Genomic DNA, 26,390 nt, shown 5'->3' with positions numbered 1-26,390 from the left:
AAAGTTTTCCAAATTATGGGTGGACTCACAATAAGAAATTGTAAAAGGTTTTTCTTTACCCTTTAAGTAAATTGACTAGGAAACTAAGATTTTGTGCTTTCTGTTAACTTTTATCATGTCCTCATTATTTAAGAGAACTGAGACCTCTCACTTTTAAATGAACTAAGATTTTTACATTGTTGACAATTTTGCCTTCCCAAAATGAAATCCGTAATGAAATCTTCTTGTCCTTAAACTGAACTCGTTTCCCAGACAGCTCCTGGAAAATTTCAAAGGATTCTTTATTTCATCTTGTAAAATGTTTTTTAAAAATCAATTTATTCGCTATATTAAATTGTATTAAAAACATTATCAAATTAGAAGAGATGCTTTAAACTTCCCTAGTTATATTTGTATGAGAAAATATTCTTAATATAAATATTTCCGAAATTCTATGAAATTCATAGAAATTTGCCAATAACTTCACTGCCCATGACATATTTTGGTATAATGCTATCAGTCATAATTCTGATTATTATTTTTGTTGTGTGTCAAAGAAAAAAATAAATTTTCTTGTCAAATAAACTCTAAGATCGTTAACCATGGGCATTTTTTTTCTTTGTCATCCACAGATAGTTTTCGTTTTACTCTGATGCTTTCCTGAAAGAGCTTGCAAACAAAAATGAAATTTTTTTCTTCCTATATAATCGCTTCAAAATCTGAACCTCTTACTTACTATTCTTAATTTCATGGCAATATAGTTATTTGCATAAGTTCAGTAAGAATCCGTTATTGTAGCAGGACACAACTGCAAAACTTGGTTATTTCTAAAGGCTTTCACTGGAATGTCGTATTTGAGAATGAGGCATAGAATATGATAGGATAAGATCAGATAAGTTTAAGGAACCAAGGTCGACTTCATGAATCCAATGCTTACAAAGCCCTCTTGGAAAAATTGGCCTACCGCCTGGCTTACAGGGTTCTCAACCTTAAAAATGGGTAGGGAAGTTCACTTTCTTGGAGGCCAAAGAACCCAAAGATAATTGAAAACCTCACAATGAGAGGAATTCATCCAGATCTATAAGTACTGCAGGTGAAGTTTGCTGGTGAGTTCCTGGCTTGGCTTACCAGCTTTGAGAGGCTTTTTAAAGTCTTAATTCCTTTCATAAGATTCCTTATCAAAAGCTCCAGCAAAGCAAACAGAAAAAGACCTATGTAGTCAGTTACCGTTTTTGCTGGACTTAGGAAAATAATTGAGCCAAATCTAAGGAGACAAGATTTATTTTGCAAACAAGATTATTACTTTCATTATCTTTGATAGAAATGAGGATAATTATAGACAGAAAGTGTATGTTTCAATGGAAAGCTACAGCACATCATGGTGGGTACCTGATTATAATCCCGTTCACTGTCTTTCAGCTATTTTTTTCCTCCGTAAACTCCATTTTAGTTTCTAATTTGTTATGTACCTGTAAACTGGATTGAATCCCAAATTTTTCTAGTTTCCTTTCATATCCAGCTACAACCCTCTAGACTAACATTTCCAAATTTTATCTTACCCTCCTGACTTGGCCGAGAACTAAAACAGAAGCCCTGCAAGCTGAAGCTGGACAACTTGACATAAACTTTAAAGAAATAACTGTAACAGATCATGTGTAGTTAACGTTTGTGCCTGCACTATATGGGCCACTCAAAAAGTTGACCAAAACAACCAATGCCATCACCAAAGACATTCAAGCTATAAACCAAGAAATTCCTTGGATGGCCACTACCATTCTCATTTCACCATCTAAGGAAACTTTCAGTCCAGTTTTAGAAATATTGACTTACTGCCCTCTGGAGTCAGAAACCATTAATCTCTGTTTTTCTTTTATTTTCATTGAAACTCCCCTTTTTAAATACCTGCCTGCTAGCATCATCCAGCAAATACCCTCTACTACCAATTTCCAATATATAATTCTGCAGATCCTTAATAAACAAAAGATGACTGAATGGGACATGGACTTTTATTGTTCATTCTTCTTTCCTTGAACAAGAGGGTGACTGAAACAGTCTCTTCTTGAACAAACTCTAATGTCTCCTCTGAACTCTTCTCAACTAGGCCTTGACTCTTGGGCTTCCATGTTCCTTCTGTATCATCCATTTTTAGCAGGAATATTGCTAATCAGTTTACTCAGAATCTCCCACCCTCGGTATCTGATCACCCTTGATACTTGGTTAGGTTCTTCATCTTCTACCACCCTCCAGGTGATGTCTAATCACCCTGGCCTGCCTTTAGCAAGAATCCTGTTAGGTCAGTTTAGCCCGAATCCCCTGTTATCCCTGATGTTTCCTTTTAGTAATATTTCAACCACCAACTCCCCTAACTCATCTCCTTGGCTGTAAATTTCCACGTTTTATTGCTGTACTCAGAATGGAGCCAATCTCTCTCCCCAATGCAAAACCCCATTGCAGTGGTCCCTACACCTATTGTGATGGTCTGAATAAAGTCTTCCTTAATGTTCCTGAAGAAGTAAATAATGTTTTTCTTTAACAGCCCCCACTCAGGGCTGACATGGACTAAATCTGTGTCTTACACAAAAGTGGGGTACACACTCTGCCCAGGTAACATGCTGATTGCGAGTTGGGAAAATACCAATAAAATCAGCTGCTGATGCTTCCTAGGCTCTTGCCTCCCAGAGAGCCAAGTGACTCTCTGTGAAGAGATAAACTTTATACTTGATTTTTACGAGCTGAGATGAGAACATTTCATTTACTTCCTGCAAGAACTGAACTTCCAGTGATGAACATTTAATCTGATGTAGAGCTATGCAAAGACAATTTATCTGTTTGTTTATTTTCTTGAGTTTCTAAAAATGTGCCCTTTATAAAAACAGCCTCAGGGTGTAAAAACCATCAAACCACATCAGTAAAATACAAGAAAAACAAGCTTCAATGATTAAAATATATGAATTTACTAAAGCATATTTTAGTTGTATCTTATCTATCATTTAGGATGCTTAGAAATTTCAAGGTACAGATGTATGATGGCCAAACAGAGCATTTACTGCAGACAATGTGAAAGTGTCTTATTTGAGGAAATTATAAGAGTGTGGCTTTGCATGAAATGGAGAAAAAGGATGACAACACAGCAAAACTGTCCTTAAAAATCACCACCAAGGGCCTAGTAGTCATCTGGGCATACCAGCTAGACTACCCTGAGTCATCATTTGTGCCCTATGCTGGGACAGAACCCAAAACTGTCATTCTTGTCTGAGCCCTAAGTTCCTGTAAGGCTGGGCTCAAAAAGTAGTTCTGACAGGCAGGACCCACCTCGCTAATATTTTTATTTTTTCATTTATTCAGCAATTATTTATCAAACATTTATTATTCAAAGTTTTCAGAGCTATATGGATAAATAAAACACAGGTTCTGTCCTCCAGGAGTACCTGGGCTATGAGTCTTTGTGGTAAGAAGGTTTATATCCATCCCCTACATATTCTTTTCCCCACAAATAACTTTCCAGGATATTTTTCACTTTAATTGGAATGTGTTTATGTCATTAACACTAAAATCCTTGTCCCTTATCTCCCTGTCCCAATAATTATCTTAACTTGGGAACCTCCCTATCAACTTAGTATAAATGTATTGAATATAAGTTAATGTCAGTCTTTTGAAGAAAGAAAAGACATGTAATTATAGATAAGAACGTCTCACACCCAAGAAGCCCAATAGAGGACGACAGTATGTAAAGTCTTTCACGTGCAGTTTGGGTTAATGCTCATGCCAATGTAGGGTTACTGTATTACTAAGAAACATAAGCAAAAATTTACAACAGCGACAACAATAAAACATTAAAACAGAACCTAGTGATCTTAGATAATACTTATTTGAAGTAGAGAAAGGGATGCATGAAGATGTAACAAAGCACTTAGAGAAGGTAACATGGGGTCACACTTCCACAAACTGAAAGAATCTAACTTTATATCTTTTCATTATTCTCCCTTTGCATTTCCTACATCTTGACAAATCAGATCCCTACCACAGCAATGACTTTCCCCTTTCTCAGCTCCGTTGACACCTTGTAAAATTGGGACAACTGCAAATCCTAACTGGCCAGGAAATAAGTTTCTATGCCATTTTATGACTTTATTTGATCTAAGCGTGTGATACACAAAGCCTCCTCACTTGCAACTTGACATCAGTGGGTAGCTGGAACTGGCCTATCCAGGTAAGGGGATGACATTCACAGGAGTAGAGGATGGGAATGGAAATCTCATCAACAGCCAAATGGGAAGAACCTATGTGGGAATGACTTGGGGACATTCAGGAAGTCAGCCTCTGAAAACTCACCTCAAGAAGGCAGCGAAAGTATTTGACCCATGACAGGAAGCCCAACTATAGAATTTTGACACTATACTCCAGACCTACCCCTCCAGAAGCCATGTAGACACCTCTATAAAAGTCCAGTGAAAATTATTACAGATATTCTATTAAACATGGTAGATTGTACTGAAAAATAATCCGTTTCCTTCAGAAACATTATTAAAATTAGAATAAGGGAACCAAACATGTGAGCCCTAAAGGAAAAAGAGAAGTAGAGAGTAAATAAAAGTAGACAAGAAAGGTCATCCAAATTTTGCAAGATGGAAAATGGACAAAAGAATAATTGTTGACTTAGGTGAAATTGTACTGCTTGCAATTGTGCACACAGAGAAGCAAACAGATTCACCTGGAAGATCCCAGAAAAGCTCAGGATTTGGAATCAACAGGCACACAGAAGTCAAGGACAACACAAAGGGCTGATATCAGATATTATGGAAAGTCTGGTTGGAATCCCAGATACCCTCACCCACTCCAAAGAAAGAAGCAACCATCCCTCCCCTATTCCTGAAAGAAATTAGTAGATATGGATCTGGAGGACTGAACTGTGGAGGCTCCAGTTTCAGCAACACCAGGCACAGGCAAGTGTGGGGAGGCCCCGACTGAATAGAGAAGGCATATCTGAAAGGTTGCATAATGAATGATGAGGCCTCCCAAAGTCCACTCTTCTTGCCCACCATCAGCCACCTTCCTCCACCTATGTCCAGGGACACTGGAGGCCAAGCAGGAGACTAGAAGGTTCTTCTATAGGGAAAAAGAAAATCCCCAGAGAGAAGTTCTACATCTCCACCAATAACCAAGCTAATCACCTAAACTATTATGAACCTGTTGAAAATCTGTCCAAACTCAAAAAACTTCTAAAAATTTTAAGTGTCTTACCCTTAACTATGGACAAGTGAAGAGAACAAGACACTTGGAAAAAAAAATAATTCAAGATAAAAGACAGAGAGAAAAACAGACCAAAAAAATCAGAGGCAGACAAAACAGGAAGGAGCAGTACAATCTTTTATAGTTCTGTCATTAATATCCTCTGACAGATAGGATGAGAAAGAAAAAGAAAGTGCTATTAAATGGGAAAGTCACAGAATATGAAAGAGGCTTTGAACATTAAGTCTGTGATGGCTCATATAAATTGAGCTTAATGAAGGGACTGGAAGATAAAATCAAGGAAATCTAACAGAATAGATCAGCAAAGACGAAAGATGCACAATAGAAAAGATACAATAATTGGAGGATCACCCAAAAAGGCCCATCATCTGAATGCTAGAAGTTCCAAAAAGAGATGGCAGGAAAAATGAAGAGGAAGGGAAACCTTTAAAGAAAAATTTCCAGAACTGAAGCCTTTGAATATCCCGCTTGAAAGTTTTATCCATATTGTTGCACATGAATATAGATCATTCATTCTCATTTCTGAATAGTATCTCATTTCTACCATTTATTCCTTAACATATATGCATGTAAAACTTTTGTTAATAAAAGTTTCTATTAAAGAAAAATGTAAGCAAGTTATCAAACGCTTATTTTTAAACTATCTTTTCAGCCAATCATCACTTTAAATAAACAATATTTTTTAACAGAAATAGTTGGAGCTTCCTTTTTTCCCTTTACATTTTTTAGGAAACTGTAAATTCCATTAAATTCTGTGTTAACAATATAGTTAATACGAAATACTTTTGTGAGACTTTGCCACTATTTACAAAAACAATGCAGATGAAGCAGTAATGAAAATATTTTGTGAATTGCCAATACAGCACAAGAGGTAGAAATGAATGGAAGATCTCTTAAAAAAAGAGGTTGCAAGCTTAACTTAGCCTTCAAAGCTGTCTAAGACCTTGCACTACCTACCTTTTCAGTTTATATTCTACCACATATATTTCTCTGCTCTATTCCCTCCAAGTATAACTTCCAACCCTCAGCTTTGTGTCTTTCTCTCTTCCTTCATCCCCATTCAAAAATGTTCTTTCCATTTCTTGCTGCCTAGCAAACTAAATCTATTTATAATTCACAGAGAATTTCAAATGCTGTTTTCCAAATGATTACTTTTCTAATCACTCCAACCATAGTAAACATTATCAATGTCACCTTGTGCACTTTTACAAAACAGACTCCCGGGCACAATCACCATCTAGGTGAAATCCATATTAAAAGAAAGAGAGAGAGAGACAGACAGACAGACAGACAGATAGACAGGTAACCTTTCCTGATGCCTCTGATAAGTTATATTTAGGTTCCATTGGTCAAAGCTACCTGTTCATTAATTAGCATACACATACTACTTGTAATTAATATCAACCTGATGCCTCTTCTAGGCTAAAGTGTAAGTTCCATGAGTTCAGGGCTCATTTCTCAATGCATCAGCTCCTGTATAGTAGCAGTGTCATCAAAGCATCAATTCAGTAGCGATTGCTTTTAGCAAAAAACTGTTTCTTCTCATTGATGAACCCAATCACTGGGCACAAATATAATCAGGTTTTCTAAATGATATGGAAGGGGGGCACGACCTTCATTATTTAGAGAATTTCTCTGACCATCTTAATTATCTTTGTGGGAGCCATCACAGACTATTCTGTGTGGCTATAGATTATGCTTTATTTCTCCTTCTGGTGTATTCACCATATATGGAATGCCTATGTCAATACTATTTTTTTCTAATTTCTATATAAAAACAAAGTTGCCATGATTATGGAGAACTTGTATTTTATGCAATAAAGACATCAGAGCCTATGAATTTTAATATAAAAATATGAATGTAAGTGCAAACACAGACACACAAATCCTGAAGTGCTTTTCCTCTTGGGGCCTAATCAAAATCACCCTTTTCAAACAGTGTTGTCACTGATGTAAATCTCATCCTAGCTAAATATAACATATTGGATTATTTGATGCAAACCAAGATTTGGATCAGTTTTTCATTTTAATAAGTAGAAACAACTTGCTCAAACCTTAATATCAAACCCAAAATGCACTTTTTTACAGATAAGCCACAAAATTGCTTTAAAAAATGTTTCCATGGGTGTATTTAAAAAAAAAGCTCATGTTTTAAGTAGCAAGACAACAATATTTCAAAGTTGAATCATGTTGATTCTTAATGTATCATAAAGCTCTGTAATGCTTGGGTAAATATGTTGACTAGTTCCCCGAACTTTAATTATATCCCTGTAAAAATAGATTAACCCATTGAAACCAGAAGCATAGATAATTAGAATTAAAACATCATGCCTATTTATGTGAATTATATGTAGTCTTCAAAATGCAAAAATAGTGAAGTTAATGCTTGCTATACATGACTCTTAATTTATTATATACCTTCTTATATTTTTCATGTGCGCATACTTACTGGTCACAATTTTTTCTGGTGGCTGGTTGAGAGAGATGCTACAAATCATCCATAGTATATATGTTGTAGAATTTTTGATTTGTGAATCACTGATAATGAGTCCTAAGTTGTAATTTTGAGACCATATTCAAAAATGATGAGCTAGAAATAATAACCAATACATCATTTATATTTAAGCTTATATTTAAGCTAATCTGAGGACTTTTTGCATCAAAATCCAACGAAAGCAACAGATTACATATTACTGTGTTAATATGCTCTCGTTACGTAGCAAATATTACTCAATACTGGTTAGATGAAGAATGAATTACTTAATTTATTTCCCAGTAACACAATCAGCTTGTTTTACCATTCTTATTCAAGGATATGCTTAAGGACAAAAATCCTTAATTACAATTAAGGATTTTAAACAATTAGGGTGTTTGTGCCAACAAGCCCCCTATAGAGTCCCTCTACTTTCCCCAGTGATTTATCATTACAGGGAGAGGCACACAACTTCACTATATATGCCTAGAGGCCCAGCCTAGAAGAGAAGGGAGAGAGATAAATAATCAATGATAAAAGAATAATAAGCCATTGGAAATAAGATAATTTAAATGGGTATAGTCGCACTTGTATTTTGCCTTTGGAATTAGCAAGTAATTAATCTACGCATCATGAAACTTTACCTGGAGTAGTAGATTAACAGCCTCAACAATAATAATGTACTAAGTGATTATTTTATGTCAAGAACTGTATTAGGAGCTTTACATAAACCTCTCATTTGTTATTTACATAAATTCTGTTTTAAAAGATAGTATTAATATCTGACAACAAACTCTTCCAAGTGAGAAAATGTATTAAAAAACTTGAAGTAACATATTCAGCAAATTGGCAGTTAAAGCATAGCCAGCTCCTCTTAATCCTAGTCTTTTCCACAACCTCAGATGCAGTACAATGCAGTAGACAAGGAAATTAGGCTTGCAGTTACCCAGAATGTAGTTAATGGTACTTGGCTCTACCACTTACTGATATAACACTGCTGAACATATTACTTAACCTTTCTGAGACTATACTTTCTTGTTTATAAAACTTTGTCCTGGGCCTGTTATGTTTCAAGGTGTTTGATAAACTCAATTCAAAATCTGAAACATGGCAAACACTTAATTGTGGCAGGTGTCACTTATGATACAGGATTTTACATTTCTGTATGTATAAAGTGGAAGTCTGTTATGCTCTATGTGCATTTTCAGAGCTCCTTAAAATGTCTTAAAAATCACACCAGAGTAGAAAAGAGATCTATGTCTCTCCCACAAGTAGCCAATCTCTTTATGGCCAGCATCATCTGAAGTGACTTGGCATGACAGATTGGCCCAATAGGGACAGAAGTGCCTAAATGTCAATAACATCAATAACATCCCTTATCCTACGGAGTTTGAATCTAAAAACCTTAGAAAGAATCAGAAGGTGATGGCAGTGGGCATAATCCCAAATATATACCTAGAAAGGGCAGTACACAGAAGCCATGTGTAAACCAGAGGCCGTAAAGGGAAGTATACTTAATTGGCTGGTACTACCTGAAGTGTCCCTGATCATTAAAACTTGAAACAACCTAACTAACTCAGAGTATATTTGGTGTCAGAATGACAAGGAAGGGGACCAAGTGAACATAGCTGATAAAAAAAAAAAAGGAAAAAAAAAAAAAAACAAACACCAAACACCTAACTGCTATATTGAAGCACATTTCCCAAACTGAAAAGAATATGAGGAGGAATACGATATCCATATAATTATTTAGGGAGAAGAAAGGATTAACAGCAAAAGGAATATCTGGTCTTCTCCCTCAGGACTAAGCAAGTCTCTTCATAGGATTATGCATTAAAAGGACAACTGCAACAACAGTAAAGAACAAGATTGAACGAGTCCACTTACCTCACCAGCAACTTCCATCCAAACAGTGCTCATTGACGAATAATTGCAAAATGTCACAAGAAGCATTTAATTAAGCTGATAATAGCTGTTCCTGTTAGCTTAGTCTATAATTATTCTTTATTTCCTTAACATAAACAAATTAGCTGTAATAGTATGTAAGGCAGTGTTTTTAATCTCCACAGGACTTCTAATTTGTAGCCTTTTCAGTTGCTGATAAATCAAAACTGCCAAGAAAACATTCTCTCAACCCCATGCATCCGTCCCTGTAGTGCTCTTCTGGCCCCGAATATCATTAATTTACTTTCTTGACACTGGGACAATTTTTTCCTTTGTCTTTAAAGGGATAATTTCACTTCCTGAACATGTGGTACAACTCTAAGATACTAGTATAATTTTGATGATTTCATGGATGTATTAGAAAATTCCCAGGTTTAAGGCAATGATTTTCTTAATTTCTTAATGCGATTGAAAGACACATTTTATAATTTGAAAGTATCTTTCTCTGTCAACTAGCTTAAAATGATAAGTTGCTACTGGCATCTAGACATAAATAATGGGGATGTCATATCTGTCTATAAATATGAAAAAGCCATTCAAATGAGAGACAGGAACAATTGAAAACATTCCCATCTATGAAATAGGGTGGGCTTAAAGTGTTGCTTTTTTTTGCTGATGATCAAGACATTATTCCTCATACAGGCTATTGTCCTCTGCCCCAAAAAGTGGGTCATCAAACATAGGCTGCCATGGCTGATACACGGCAAAGAAAGGACAAACACATTCAACTCTCTCCAGCCAACCCTCATTGCCAGTACATCCAATGTTGCACTCCTTTGTTGGTATTATTAAATGGCATGGGCCTGAAAGGAGGATTGTCTAGGTAGAACAATTTTGACAGTGGTCTCAACTAATTACTCCACAGTGGATATTAGTCTCTTATCCTAAAGCAGCATAATGAGCTGGCCCCTATATTTAGAAATATATGTACTCTAACCTGAGGAAAAATTAATTTTATAACACAAAGGTAATCTAGAAATGTAATTTTAAGAATTAGTTTCAGTATGTTTCTGTATCAAATGGCTCACTGTAGCTGCTCATCAAAATCTTCTCTTTTTTTGCTTCCTAAAATGCATCTTCCTCATATTATCCCATGTCCTTCCTACAAACCACTGGCTTTAAGCTTTCTTGATATGCCCTAAATTTTGAAAATCTAAGCTTATCTTTTAGAAATCATCTGGAGACAACTAACGTGTTATGGAGATGAAAATAATGTGTTTCTGAGACAAACCAGTGAAAAGTATCATCACAGTAGGCAGTCTCATCCCTAGGCAAACATATCAGAGAAACATCTCTTTATCAACCGTAAATCAGCCCTTGGGTAACTCAAATGCAGATTCCAATATCTTTCTCTATTCCTTCTGAGTTCTTTTTTGAGGCACCAGAGGTCCCACTCTAAGTCACTGCTTTAGCAGTCCCTCTACTTTTCAGTAATCCTTCAGAAATTGGAAGCTTTGGCTAGCTTATATCAGAATCACAAAGATCGACAGGAGAGACTTCCAGCATCTTTATAATAATGACTTTTAATACTTGAGGGTAATTTATTTTTGTTTTCAAAATGAAATGACCTTTCTCCACGGTTTAGCTGTGTTCATTCAAACGTAGTCCCGGAATATTTAAATATTTTAGCTCAATTTGATTGAATTCTAGAATGTCAAAAAGAACCAGTAAACCTTCAGAATCATTAAATGTCAACAAGAAAAAACTTCAGAGTAGGAAGGAGGAGGGATGATATCTAAATATTAATGTTCTTAGAATCTGGTGTCATTTTTCAGTCTTTTCTTCTCTGGTCCGTAGCTTTGTGTGCCACATGAATGAGCACATGCATGCTCTCTGCCTGAACTTACTAGCTTTCATGTCAAAATTTTGCAGTAGGCGTGTTGATATTTTTCTTAATACAGTGACATTTTCCCTGGGAAAGGTTTTAATTCAATACCTTGGGAGTAAAGAATCAAAGTTTATTGCCCTTTCTGTTATAACTTTGTTTTTTCAGGATCTCCTTCCAGTCTAGTGGGAGAGTTCAATGTTAGATAATATCTGAATATTACATAAAAACTCCTTCTGTCTCCATTTCACACGAGCTGGTGAGCAAAGCTAAAAGCAATCTATTTGCTTGGAACCGGTGAAAAACAATGTTTAAGTATGTTTAAGTTTAAGCAAATTATGTGATACTAGGTGTTGTAACATCACAACTGTAGAGGTGGGCTCCATAATATCTGCAGAGATAGGCCCAAATTTATCCATCCCTTCAGCCCTCCGATTCTCTATAGATTTCTACATGCTTCTGACTGGTAACGCTTTATGACAGATTACAACCATCATTCCAAATAAGCAGTTGTTTCTATTTTTTATATATCAAACTCATGCATTTTTTAATTCCCCTTGATGTTTAGAAACCTAAGCTATTAATCCAAGGACACTCCTTGCTTCAGTGCAAGGACTGATACAGCTTTTAAAACAGACAATGTTGCTCAGTTTTAGTTGCAAATTTAATTTGTTCATCCCATGGTGATTTCCACGAGGCTTGATAGCTAGGCCTTATTGAGAGACGAAGCCTCCCTTTACATATCGAAGCCCTAAAGTGCTTTATGTCCATTGAGTTTTATAAATATTACTTTTGAAAGGATAGATAATATGACAAAAGGAAATGCTGCCATATGACAGGAAGAGGAAGTAGAAAATCTTTGGGAATTGGAAAGAGAGATGTGGAGAGAATAAGACTAGGGAAATTTGATCTATGGGCTTCTGAACACAGCGTTGAGAAAAAAAATCTGAAAAACTGTCAGATTTTCAAGCTGGTGGTAAGCTTCCTCACTGCTTCCAATATGGCACAGAATGAGACAATCACAGGATAGAAATGAGTCTGGGTAGACCATGCTGGGAGATTGGACCCGAGCCTCCTTGATCTGTGTGATGTTAAAAGAATCCAGATGTTCTCAAATGTCCATCGGTGGTTGTGGGAGATGTTATATCACAATGAGGAACAAAAGTTGCACTGGAAAGACAAAGGGAAGAACACTCAAATTCCGGATTTTAAAAATGGTGCTGCAGCCAAGCCTCCAAAGTTCAATCATGCCTTCAGGAAAAATCAGTGTGGAGCTCCATTAGGCCTTGGCTGTGTGAAAAGATGAAGCTAGAAGATATGCGAGCCCAGGCTGTGCTGCAGTGGCTGCAATGAGAGTCAGCCAGAGCCCACGGAAAGCACTAACATGACCTAGACTCCCCTCCCTTGCCACGGTGAGGTTGCTTTCCACAAGCCTTCTCCACAGTTGGAGAAAAAAGAGGCATAAAGGAGAAGAGAGATGGAAGAAATCCAGAGAGGCTGAGGGTTTACACCGTAATGTTAAGTCAGAGGGAAATAGATGGCTAAAGTCTAGAAGAAAGTTACCTCAAATTGGCAAGTTTTCCTTTTTCTTCTACCAACATCAGATGAGGGCTTCATAAAGAATTATATGGGAAGTTACATTTTTGCTCACTGTACCATATAAATAATGCCCACCTCTCTAAAATTGTAGATTTCATTCATATCAGCTTATATTTATGAATTTCCTATTAGGTGTAATAACAATTATATCTCTGTCTGTGGTGCCTGTCATGCCAGTCTGCAGGGAAACCTCTCTGTTTCCATCTCTTTCCTTCTCTCTCTCTCTCTTTCCCCTATTAGTAATCAAACCCACTCTTTCTGCCTGATTTAACTGCAGTCATGTGGTGCTGCTTAACCATAGGGATATGTTCTGAGAAATGCATTGTTAGGTGACTTCTGTCCTTGTGTGAACACAGTGTACTTGCACAAATGTAGATGGCATAGCCTACTACACACCTAGGCTGTATGGTGTAGCCTATATCTCTTAGGCTACAAACCTGTATAGCATGTTACTGTACTGAATACTATAGACAATTGTAACACAATGAAAAGTATTTGTGTATCTAAACACAGAAAAAAAGGTACAGTAAAAATATTGTATTATTAACTTATGGACAACCATTATATATGGGATCTATCATTGAAATGGCATTATGCAGCACTTGACTGTATTTTTAAATCTTTCCATTTTCCTCCATCTCCACTGCCACACACATGAATAATAATTACAAGAGATTTCCAACTGGTCTTGATCTCCCTGCTTCCAAATTTTTTTCCAAATCCATTTTCTCCTAATTCATAGCTAACACAATTCTATGTCTCTGTTTCATTCTTTATACATTGCGTCTAAAATAATCCCTCGATATCCAGATCCACTTCCATTACTTCCTTATGTGAAATCCAATAGTTCTTTATTTTCCTGAGGATAAACCTATGCATATTTAAATGCAATATCAGCCAGGGTACTAATGGGAAAGATATAACATACTTAAATTGGGATTATTTCAGGTGAATTTTCTAAATCGTGGGTGGGATGCAGGGAAACCATAAAGAATAGTGTGGTGGGATTTTACCATGTCAGTCTGGCTAAATTAGAACCACATTTTCCTCCCAATTTTTTTTTTTAACTGTATGGTTCTGGATTTAAGTTGACCAGAAGAGAAAATTATTTTGAGATTTGGAAACCAAGAGTGAGGCAGGGGCCATTACATTCTGCAAGTAGGTGTTTTAGAGTAGTAAAAGACAGATACAGAGATGAAAATGGATCCCGCTTGTTTGCTCTCCCTGCCCCATGTCCAATTCTGCTGCTGACCAACTCCTGACTCTTTTGACTAACAGCGACCCCAGTCTCACCATAGGTGAAGACTTCTTCACCAGCTCTCTTTCACTGTCCCCAGGCCAGCAGCTTAATGTGACTAACTTCATAGATCCCGTGGCAAGCTCTGACTTGGCCCCCTCTGCCAGTGCTTCAAAAGGCTTTTTTGTGATATTTCTCTGATCCTCCAATTCTCCCTATTAGATCGTTATTTTCCCCCAGATTCTCCCACAGTTGTGTAAAGTCTTATTTCTGTAACAATTCTTTATTCCACAATACCATAGAAATTCTGCTTCCCTGATTTGCCAATAGTGTAGTAGTCCAGGACTATTGTTATCCCTAAGTTGAAAGGAGAAAAGGAGAGAATCATGTAGAGAAAGCCTCTCTGAGACAAGGTGGGACCTTCAGTGTGCAACAAAGCTACTTCAAGGTGTCTCCATAGGAAGGATAGTTGGGAAGAAAATATCCCGATTTTATTCTCCTCCCCTCTCCCAGTTTACTGCCTGGGCTCCTCATTGACAGAACACAACCAGAACCCACCACTGACATAATCCACACGTGTCAGCCTCTGGCAGAGAGCAGGGCATGTGGAATCTAGAAGATATCCAGCACACAGCTCACATGACACACCAGAACTTTCACCATCGCTCACCATCATTTTCTTACACTCTAGATGCTACAGCCACTCTGACTTCCTTTTACATCCTAGAATCTTCCACATTTTTACTTTGTTGGGTACATTAGCACATAGTGTTCTCTCTGCATGTACTATTCTTTCCTTGCCTCTACTCCCTCACTTGAATAATTCTCAGTTACCCTTCAGGTACCAGTTGAACATCATTTTGGTATAGAACCATCTCCAGGTATCTTGGCTAAATTATATGTCTGTCATGTGGACTTCTGTACCACCCTGAACTCTCCCTATAATATCCTATATCACACTTTATTTCATTAATGATAATGTCTTTCTCAACAGAATACAAACTGTCCTATCAGGTATATGTTGTTGTAAATATGCCATGTATGCATTGTTTACTGTTGTAACCTAAAATATAGCATCATGCCAGACACTCAATATTTGTTAAATGAAAATAATGTGGACCACAATTCTACTACTAAGCAGGTGAAGAAAATAACGTCCAGAATTTTTGTAATTGTAGAGTTTATGCCTAAATCTCAAGAGGGAGACCACTGGCAGCATATGGTGCCCATGGCCTCTCTATATAGTGGAACTGCAGGGTGCGCTGGGAACCTGTGGATCCTGAGAATACTGCCTTTCTCTGAGAGGGAAATAAAAATGAAACAAATAGTGACCACTGTGTCCTTAACAGCCAAGGTTCAGATTACATTGGAACTTTCCACCTCCAAGTAGGGCAAATTTAGTCTACTAGATGGACTCCTCTGCAGAAAGCAACTTAGAACTTTGATAGACATTTAAAAAGCAACTATCTGAAGGTACTGGAGAATGAATAGAACAGATCATATCTGATAGGAAGTATACACTCTCATGGAGTCAGGGAAAGGGTATGTTCCACAAGTTAGTTCCCATCTTTTCTCGCTTTTAGCCTGAGGCTAAGTGCATTCCACATGCTGCATACAGTGTTGAGAGGGGCTCCCATAGGAAAAGTGCAGTCTTTCTGGTCTGGAGAACAGAAAAGTAAAGCCAGACAATGGCAAATATTGAAGAAGGGTGGAAATTCTAGAATGGTAAAAACCAGAGAAAGGACCCCCAATCTCTCCTGCCCATATCTCCAACTGACCCTGAATACACTCAAAGCAGAATAGACTCAGTGCAGCTCAAAGATAAAAGATCTAAATCAAGATCAGAGCTGATGCCTAAGCAACAGACTTTATAGTTCAAATCTAACCAAGACAATTACCTGCTGAAAAATAAAATAACCTTCATTACAGAAAAATTACAAAATCCAGAATCTCTACAATTTAACTTTTATAATGCATGGAATATAATTCAAAATTTTCCAATGTTAAAAAAAGAAACTAAAATGCATTAAGAGAAGAATATCAATAAAATTTGACAATGATATAAACAAGATGCTGAAACATACAAGATTTAAAAATGACTTGTATAATTATCATCAGTTAACTAAAACAGAATATTTTCTCAATGAATGAAAATATCAGTAAAGAAATAGGAAACTACCCAAGATAACGGAGGATAAAAGATTGGGGTTGAGGAGACAGACTAGGGAATGGATTAGATGATAGCTAATGGTATAATATGCATGTAATTGAAATACAAGAATGAGGAGAGACAGAATGAGGCAGAAAATTTTATTTGAAATGACCTCTTCAAGGAGAACTACAAACCACTGCTCAATGAAATAAAAGAGGATACAAACAAATGGAAGAACATTCCATGCTCATGGGTTGGAAGAATCCATATTGTGAAAATGGCCATACTGCCCAAGGTAATTTATACATTCAATGCCATCCCCATCAAGCTACCAATGACTTTCTTCACAGAATTGGAAAAAACTACTTTAAAGTTCATACGGAACCAAAAAAGAGCCCACATCGCCAAGTCAATCCTAAGCCAAAAGAACAAAGCTGGAGGCATCACACTACCTGACTTCAAACTGTACTACAAGGCTACAGTAACCAAAACAGCATGGTACTGCTACCACAACAGAGACATAGACCAATGGAGCAGAACAGAGCCCTCAGAAATAATGCCACATATCTACAACTGTCTGATCTTTGACAAACCTGGCAAAAACAAGCAATGGGAAAAGGATTCCCTATATAATAAATGGTGCTGGGAAAACTGGCTAGCCATATGTAGAAAGCTGAAACTGGATCCCTTCCTTACACCTTATACAAAAATTAATTCAAGATGGATTAAAGACTTACATGTTAGACCTAAAACCATAAAAACCCTAGAAGAAAACCTAGGCAATACCATTCAGGACATAGGCATGGGCAAGGACTTCATATCTAAAACACCAAAAGCAATGGCAACAAAAGCCAAAATCAACAAATGGGATCTAAGTAAACTAAAGAGCTTCTGCACAGCAAAAGAAACTACCATCAGAGTGAACAGGCAACCTACAGAATGGGAGAAAATTTTTGCAACCTACTCATCTGACAAAGGGCTAATATCCAGAATCTACAATGAACTCAAACAAATTTACAAGAAAAAAACAAACAACCCCATCAAAATGTGGGCGAAGGACATGAACAGACACTTCTCAAAAGAAGACATTTATGCAGCCAAAAAATACATGAAAAAATGCTCATCATCACTGGCCATCAGAGAAATGCAAGTCAAAACCACAAAGAGATACCATCTCACACCAGTTAGAATGGCCATCATTAAAAAGTCAGAAAACAACTGGTGCTGGAGAGGATGTGGAGAAATAGGAACACTTTTACACTGTTGGTGGGACTGTAAACTAGTTCAACCATTGTGGAAGTCAGTGTGGCAATTCCTCAGGGATCTAGAACTAGAAATACCATTTGACCCAGCCATCCCATCACTGGGTATATACCCAAAGGACTATAAATCATGCTGCTATAAAGACACATGCACACGTATGTTTATTGCACTATTCACAATAGCAAAGACTTGGAACCAACCCAAATGTCCAACAACGATAGACTGGATTAAGAAAATGTGGCACATATACACCATGGAATACTATGCAGCCATAAAAAATGATGAGTTCATGTCCTTTGTAGGGACATGGATGAAACTGGAAAACATCATTCTTAGTAAACTATCGCAAGGACAAAAAACCAAACACCACATGTTCTCACTCACAGGTGGGAATTGAACAATGAGAACTCATGGACACAGGAAGGGGAACATCACACACCGGGGACTGTTGTGGGGTGGGGCGAGGGGGGAGGGACAGCATTAGGAGAAATACCTAATGCTAAATGACGAGTTAATGGGTGCAGCAAACCAACATGGCACATGGATACATATGTAACAAACCTGCACATTGTGCACACGTACCCTAAAACCTAAAGTATAATAATAAAAAAAAGAAAGGTTTGTGGGTCAATGGTAATTATGAACTCTGTAGAATTGGCTGCCTTAACTGCTTTTAGAGTCTTGAAAAGAAAAAGAAAAAAAGGCTCAGGCTAAAACAACTCAATTCAAAGCACACTAGGAAAGTCAGAAAGCCTTCATGGCTACATTTAAGGCCCTCTTAGGCTCAGGGTTCAACAGTAAAGGTGGCACACGTACAAGGAGATGAAATATATTCAAGCAGGATTCCTACACCAAAACCAGGGCCCTAACAGAGAAAGTGATACCTAGGAAAGCTACCTTGATACCTAGGAAAAGTCCACTTGCCTGAAGGAACCTGAGACAGATGAACGCCCAAGTTCATAGTAGCAAATACCCGCTTCTTGTTTAAGAGAAACCTTCCCTTGCCTGGGCCCCCAGCAAAGACCTCACCCAAGGCAGGTGCCTTATAAGATGATGTCTTTTCCATCTCCACCTACAAAGTGCTAGCTTCAACTTGAGATATCTCTTTTGTAGGACATTTTTGAAAGTTGAAAGAAGCCACAAACACATCAACATTCTGAATTTCTATGAAGCTAAGAACATATACCTTCCTTTGAAAAAGAGTTTTGTTTCATAAAAAGAAGAGTGCAGTGAGAAACAGAAAAGAAATATAAAAGATGTAGGTGCTAACATCATTTAAAATCAATATATAACCTACGATTGTTATGTCTATAAACATTACTGTTTAGTTTTTACAACGATTTTTTAGGCAGGAAATGCTATTTGATTTTTGTAAGCACTCTCAATGAATAACAATATTTAATGCAGGACTTAAGGCAAATAGGAAAAAAAAAATACCAGGTAGTCAGTTTTGGTTTGTTTATATTGCTAAATCAGGTAAGAGAAAGAAATCATTTGTTCTAATTGAGAGAAGATACTAGTTTAACAGATACTATAATCCAAATGTTTGTGGTTTCTCTGGGATCTAGGTACTTTAAATAAAAGGCCTAAGGTCATTTTTCCAGAGATAAATACATTATTCACTACCAAATACAATGAAATTGTGGAGTACCGGCACAAAGTTAGTGCTTCCTATATAAATGAAGAGATTTGCCTCTGCTCAGACTTGGCCCCTAAGTCAATCGAATGACATGAACAAGGAAACCTTGTTAATTGCCTTGTCAACAACAATAACAAGCCAATGTTTATGAATGCAACATGGCAAGATATAAATAAATAATTAAGTGATATGCCCATCTGTGAGAAATGTGTGAATGAAATTAACACTGGCTGTGGGTCCAGAGAAAATTGGGCTCAAATCCTATACTTCATTTACAAGTTGCAAGGACTTTGGTAAGTCAGCTTCTCTAAACTCAATCCATCTATTCCAACACACTGATACAAAAACTATCCAGCAAATATAAATAGAACAAACGTATGTTGGAGAAATATAATTAAAATAAAATTGGCCAGGCACAGTGGCTCACGCCTGTAATCCCAGCATTTTGGAAGGCCGAGGCAGGCAGATCACCTGAGGTGAGGAGTTCAAGACCAGCCTGGCCAACCTGGTGAAACCCCATCTCTACTAAAAATACAAAAAATTAGCCAGGCTCAGTGGCACACGCCTGTAGTCCCAGCTACTTGGGAGGTTGAGGCAGGAGAATTGCTTGAACCTGGAAGGCGGAGGTTGCAGTGAGCCAAGATCGTGCCACTGCACTCCAGCGTGGGTAACAGAGCAAGATTTCGACTCAAAAAAATAAAATAAATAAAAAAGAAAAGAAAAGAAAATCTTCTGCCCACCCAATAATCTTTCCACTAAGGTAGAATAGAAACAAAAATTTTATTATTGAATAAGCATTAAGCCAGAATGTGATGTACATCACAGGCAATCACTAAGAGACAGAAAAAAAAAAACAAAAAAAACAAAACGAACAAACAAAAAAAACCTCATGCTTTTATCTAGTCAAGCAGATACAGCCCACGTGTTCTCAAGGTAAACAGTATCTAGTCCCCATTTGAGAGAATTTCACACCATCATTTGTCACACACAGTTTATCCTAAATTCACCTGGTAATTGGGGTGGCCATCTGTGTCTGCTAATTAGCTTTATCCAAAGGAAAAATGATCTTCTCATATCTTTGTGACAGGAGGTAGTTTTGCAACTTGGAGCAATGGGCCACCAAAGCTAGGCTCCTACTCTCCAACAGAAATGGAGATAGGGATGCTATGTGCATTAATTATTACTTTCCAAAGAGATGGGTCCTAGGTCCTTGAGAAAGATATTCTGGGGTCTTACAGCTGTCAAGAGGCTTATTTAGCTTTTAAAAAGATTTATATACACTCCAAAGAGACAGAGAAAGGACTTATAATTACAAATATTCTAAAGTAAATGCTCTAAGGAGAGTCTCTTCCCTTATTTTCAACAGGGAAAATTAAGCCTCTAACATTTGTTTATTCGTCCTTATATTTAGCACAATGTTTACCACATAACAGATACTCAAAAACTGGTAAATTTTATTATCTCTTTATGCAGAATCTTAACTATATTTACACACAAAGTAAGCATGTTTTTCACTTCCTGCCAAATTTAAATTGGTACATAAAATCTCCTAAAATGTCTTCCATTGTAGTAAGTAGCAGTAAAACAAACAAAAAACAACAAATGTATAGGCTGCAAATAGTATGATTCATACATGCAGTAAAAATTACTCCAGATTAATACCCAGATGAATTCCTCCAGAAACACTGCAGCAGGAATTTAACTACAGGTAACTACAACTTCAAAGAACCAAAACATTGGTCTACAGAGGTTGAAGAATGTGAGGTAACCCCACTTCAGGAAATTAAAGGGAGAGTATTTCTCTTTTCAATTCGCAGTGCTCACAAAGCTTATTAGGTAGAACATGTCAACATTAGATAGCACCAGAAGTGAAGCCCCTGCAGGTTCTAGGATTCTTCTTCTTCTCTGGAAGGACATGCCTCACAGTGGACTTTAATCAGGTCATGGCACAGGGCAGGGATCTCACATACCACACAATCCCATGATCTTATGTTTTAGTGGCCAACCCATTTTTGTCCAGCCTCAAAGTTCCTGGGGGAGAGAGAGGAAAAATAACAACAACAACAACAACTATTGAGGTAAAAGTAAATTCCAGGTTTTTGTAGGGCTATAGGCAGTATAAGGTTATATTTTAATATAGCTCCTCATTAATATCTAGAGAGAGAGAACAGAGCATTCTGAGTTGTCATTAGCATCTGGAGGCAATTGCTGAGCACGATGGGGAGCTCAGCAAGCGCATCCTCTCAGTCTGACAATTTGCTGGAGCCATGACAAATGTCAACTCAAATGAGGTTGCAGTCTACATATTCCTTAGAATGGCAAGTAAAGTCAGGCACATTGTGGAAAATAATATTGTTTTACCGTCTATTGTTCACAAATACCTTAATAAATTGTAGTATCAAAGAGAAAAATCACAACTTTGAAATATATGAAAAAAATATTAACAGAATTACAGGGAGTAGTTGATAAATTGACAATCATAGCAAAAGTGATTGATACACTTCGAGTAATACTAGATTTTTTAGAAAAAAATAGAGATCTAAAAGATTGAACCATCACAGTTATGAAGCATGATCTAATGCTCACACAAAATCCTTCATCTATGGGCAGGATGGAAAAAGAGAATAACAATTACAGAATACACATTCTCCCTAAACACATGTGAAACATGTATAAAATCTACCCACTACAAGCCCTCAAAGCAGGACTCAAAAAAAAATCACAGGACAATATTCTAAGACCATGTTCTTCGACCACAATGCAACAAAATATGAAATAAATAACATAGAAACAACAGGAACCCCCCAAATATTTGATTTTTTCAAAAAATACTTCTGTACAATTCATAAATCAAAGAATTCAAGATGGAAATAAAATGGACCTCTGCCATCATTGGCTAAGGACAGAAAGAGACAAGATGCAAATAAGCAAAATACAAAATGAACAAAGGGAACCTGGCTGGACATAACAGATTCAAACAGAGTAAAGGTATTATAGTCTACTATACTCTAATCAAGATCATGACCAAGATTAAATGGATAAATTATTTAAAAATTATAAAAAGCCAACACAAGTACAAAAAAAATAGAGAACTTAAATAACTAATAAAAATTCAAAACATAATGAAATAATAATTGCAACCCTTCCTCTCCCAAAAGGGTTTGCAGTTGACTGTTCTCAAATATTCAATATGAATATCAGGTTTTCCAATTAAAGCTAAACAAATATTGCTTTTTCTGTTAGCCTCAAAAGAAAAGTCAATTTTGGAGGCAGGGAGTAGGCTCCAAACAGATTTTGTTGCAAATATATTTCAGTGGTAATTGCTTCTAACTTAATACTTTAATGAGAATTTTCTACTTGGAGTTGGGTTTTATCCACAACCTGAAATATCTCCATAAGGAGCTGTGGGCAGACCAAGATAAGTCTCCTCAGGTTCAGAGAGTTCATTGCTTCAGGTAAATCCCAAGAGTCTGTGAAAAATTAAATTTCACACTGCAATGATAAAGAACCAACTATAATAAAACTGAGTTACAATGAGCTGACACACATAATTTAAGAACCAACACAACACCAGTTCTATTGATTGAATAGGCTTTACAGATTAGCTGAGCATCTCAGCCCCTACTCAAGACAATGCTCCCTTGGGGGAAAAAAAATACCTCATGCCCTGAACAGCTGACTTACAAATGGACTTTGGAATAAAGGACATCCTATTCCTTCTGATCATTGAAGCCTCACACGTCCTCAGCCCCCAGTTCCCCATGTTTTTGTAACTATGTTATTTTAATAATAATCTATAACTATTAAGAAGGAACTTAAATTATCTTACTAGTTGTGGATATGACTAAACCAATTGAAGACAAAATATTATTAATAGTATGCCTCCTCTAAGCGATTCATTAAAGCAGTATTCTCAAAGTGTAGTTCGAAGCCTGTACCATCAGCATCACCTGGGAGTTTATAAGAAATGCAAATTCCAGGGCTATGTTGAAAACCTACCCAATCCAGAACTCTGGGGCTAGGGTCCAGCAATCTGGTTTGAGGAAGCCTTTCAGGTGATTCTGATGCACAGTTAACATTTGAGAACCACTGGCCTAAATAAGATCTACAATGCAAAACAGCTACTACAATTTATTAAGGTATTTGTGAACTATAAATGGTAAAACAATACTATTTTCTACAATGTGCCTGACTTTACCAATCATTCTAAGGAATTGGTAGACTGCAACCTCATTTGAGTTGACATTTTTCATGCCTCCAGCAAATTGTCAGGCTATGAGGATGTGCTCGTTGAGCTCCCTATGGTGCTCAGCAATTGTCCTCCAAATGCTAATGACTTGACAACTCAGGATGTCCTGCTTTCCCTCTCCAGATATTAAAACACCAATCCCCAGACCCCACTGCCAGCAATTCTGATTTAATATATCTGGCATAAGGTCTTGATATTAACACACACACGTGCACCTCTTCCTAGTATATAGGCATGGTTGAATACCACTGTTCTTTAAAACTATTGCTATCTAAAGTTTAAATATGCAAACGAATTTTCTAAAGGTGGTCTGTGAGAGAAAAATTTCTGGTGCCAAGTGCCCATGCTGGTCTTCCTGACCCTGCCCCACCTCCTCTTCATTTTCCAAGACTTACAAGATAGAGACTAAAATGGAGGAGTGAACATAATTAGGAAGATAATGCTCCACAACCCCATGTCTCACTTTTTAAACTTTCACAAATGAGTCTACACTCTAGGGAAAGCTTTCCTCAAACTGAGTCATTACTGAGAGCCAGAAAGGTGACCCACTTTTTCTCACATCCCAGAGCCACCTTTGCTTTCCTGAGCACCCATTTCTTTCTCACAATGAGGCTCTGATTTTGTTGGCATAAGGGCTGCTATAGACTGGGAATCACTTAAGGAATAATGTCTCACCAGAAGAGTTTAAATTGATAATTGTGCTTGCTGTTCCATGCATGACAAGCTTTCCTGCCGTTAAGAGAAGCCCACACTTAGGATAACTAACTTCCTAGAATGCTTCTGCACTTGAAAGGAGAGTGCCCCATGTTGCCAAATGACACTCCTTCTTCACTTCCAAGTGCTCTGAAATCTCCACAGGAAAGGACCTTCCCAACATAGAAATCTGTCTTTTGCCACTTCCCCTTTCTCCAACATATGTATTTGCCAACTGAGGTGGCAATATCTGCACTGTGGGATTACACAGTGCCAAGTCAATGTTCACAGTCATAGTCATGTTCAGAAATCATCTGGAAACACATTTCATTAATGCTTTTGTTCTGCTTAATCACAGACTCTGGATCCAATTCTATTTCCCAGAGAAGGAACCAAATCTATGCCCCACTTCCCAACACTGCTGGTTCCTCCATCGCTCTCTTTCTACCCACCACCACCACCACCACCACCACCTGTGTGTATTAGCCTTTGAAAACTCATTGCTTTGAGGAAGTGATATTAAGACTTAATGTAAAAGTGTATGTGGCTTCATACACATGCTGCAGGGGAAAAATGAGTAAAGCACTTTACATACTAGAAAACAAATTTATTTTTGGCATAACTTGCTGAATTGCGCCCCCAACAAAAAAATTTATGGGTTGAAGTTCTCACCCTAAATGACTTAAAATGTCTTTGGAAATAGTGCTTAAAGAGGTAATTATGGTTACATAAGGCCATTGGAGTGATCTCTAGTCCAATCTGACCAGTGACTTATATGAAGAAGAGAATAAGACACAGATACACATAGAAGGAGATTATGTGAAAACATGGGGAGGAGAGGATGGCCATCTGCATCCCAAGGAGAAAGCTCTCAGAAGAACCAATATCTTGATTTTTGGCTTCTAGCTTCCAGAACTGAAACTAAATTTCTGTTGCTTAAGCTGCCCAATCTGTGGTACTTTATTCTAGCAGGCCTAGCAAACTAATGCACTTGCCTTTTCATGACCCACCGTTTCTCACATCCCAGAGGCACCTTGCTTTCCTGAGCATCCATTTCTTTCTCACAGTGAAGCTCTGATTCAGTCAGCAGGCAAAATGGAATTTTTAAATGTAATTTTCTCTCTCATCTAGAAGAGAAATATTTCTCTCTCTTCTCACAGATTTTGTTCTCGCTAGGATGTGCAAGAATAAGAGAAAGAGGGGAACTAAATAAATTTGAATTAAGAAAAAGGAGAAAGATGGACTTTTTAAAAAAAAACAAGATATAGGATGAAGTAAGAAGGAAGGAGGCAGAGTCATAAGAGAAAAAGAAAAGCAAAGGTACAACAGATAGTTTAATAGTAAGAAGCACAAGGATCAAATGATTCAAGATTACATAAAGGATCCCAGCATGGGTGTAAGATAAATATTAATTTAAATCAATTATTTGGCTGAATGTGCTGAGTACATTCATTGAAACCAGGTCAAAACCAACAAAAATTAAATTATCAATTTTTAAAGCTTCCCCAATGGTGAAGGCACTTTCAATGTTATATTAGAGAGAAAGCTTTTCATAAAGAAAGAAGACATTCTGAAAGAAGATACAGTAGAATACTATTCAGCCATGAAAAAAATAATGAAATCCTGTCATTCACAGCAACATGGATAAGCCTAGAGGACATTATGTTAAGTGAAATAAGTCAGACACTAAAAGATAAATGTCACAGGTTCTTACTCATATGAGGGAGCTAAAAGAAATTTAACCTTACAGAAGTAAAGAGGAAAATTATGGTATTAGATGCTGGGAAGTGTTGGGGGGAGGGAAAGATAGGAGAGGTTGATTAATAGATACAAAATTACAGCTGGGTAGGAAGAATAAGTTCTAGTGTTCTATAGCACTGTATAGTGACTATAACAACAATTCCTTGTATATTTTCAAACAGCTAGAAGAGAAGGTTTTCAGTGTTCCCAAAACAAAGAAAGGATAAATGTTTAGGGTGATGAATATCTTAATTACCCTGATTTGATCATTATGCATTGCATACATGTATCAGTATATCACCTTGTATCCCGTAAATATGTGCAATTATTACACGTCAACTAAAAAT

Source organism: Nomascus leucogenys, chromosome 18, assembly GCF_006542625.1.
Source record: "Nomascus leucogenys isolate Asia chromosome 18, Asia_NLE_v1, whole genome shotgun sequence".
NCBI classification, from domain to species: Eukaryota; Metazoa; Chordata; class Mammalia; order Primates; family Hylobatidae; genus Nomascus; species Nomascus leucogenys.
This window is presented reverse-complemented; position numbering follows the sequence as displayed.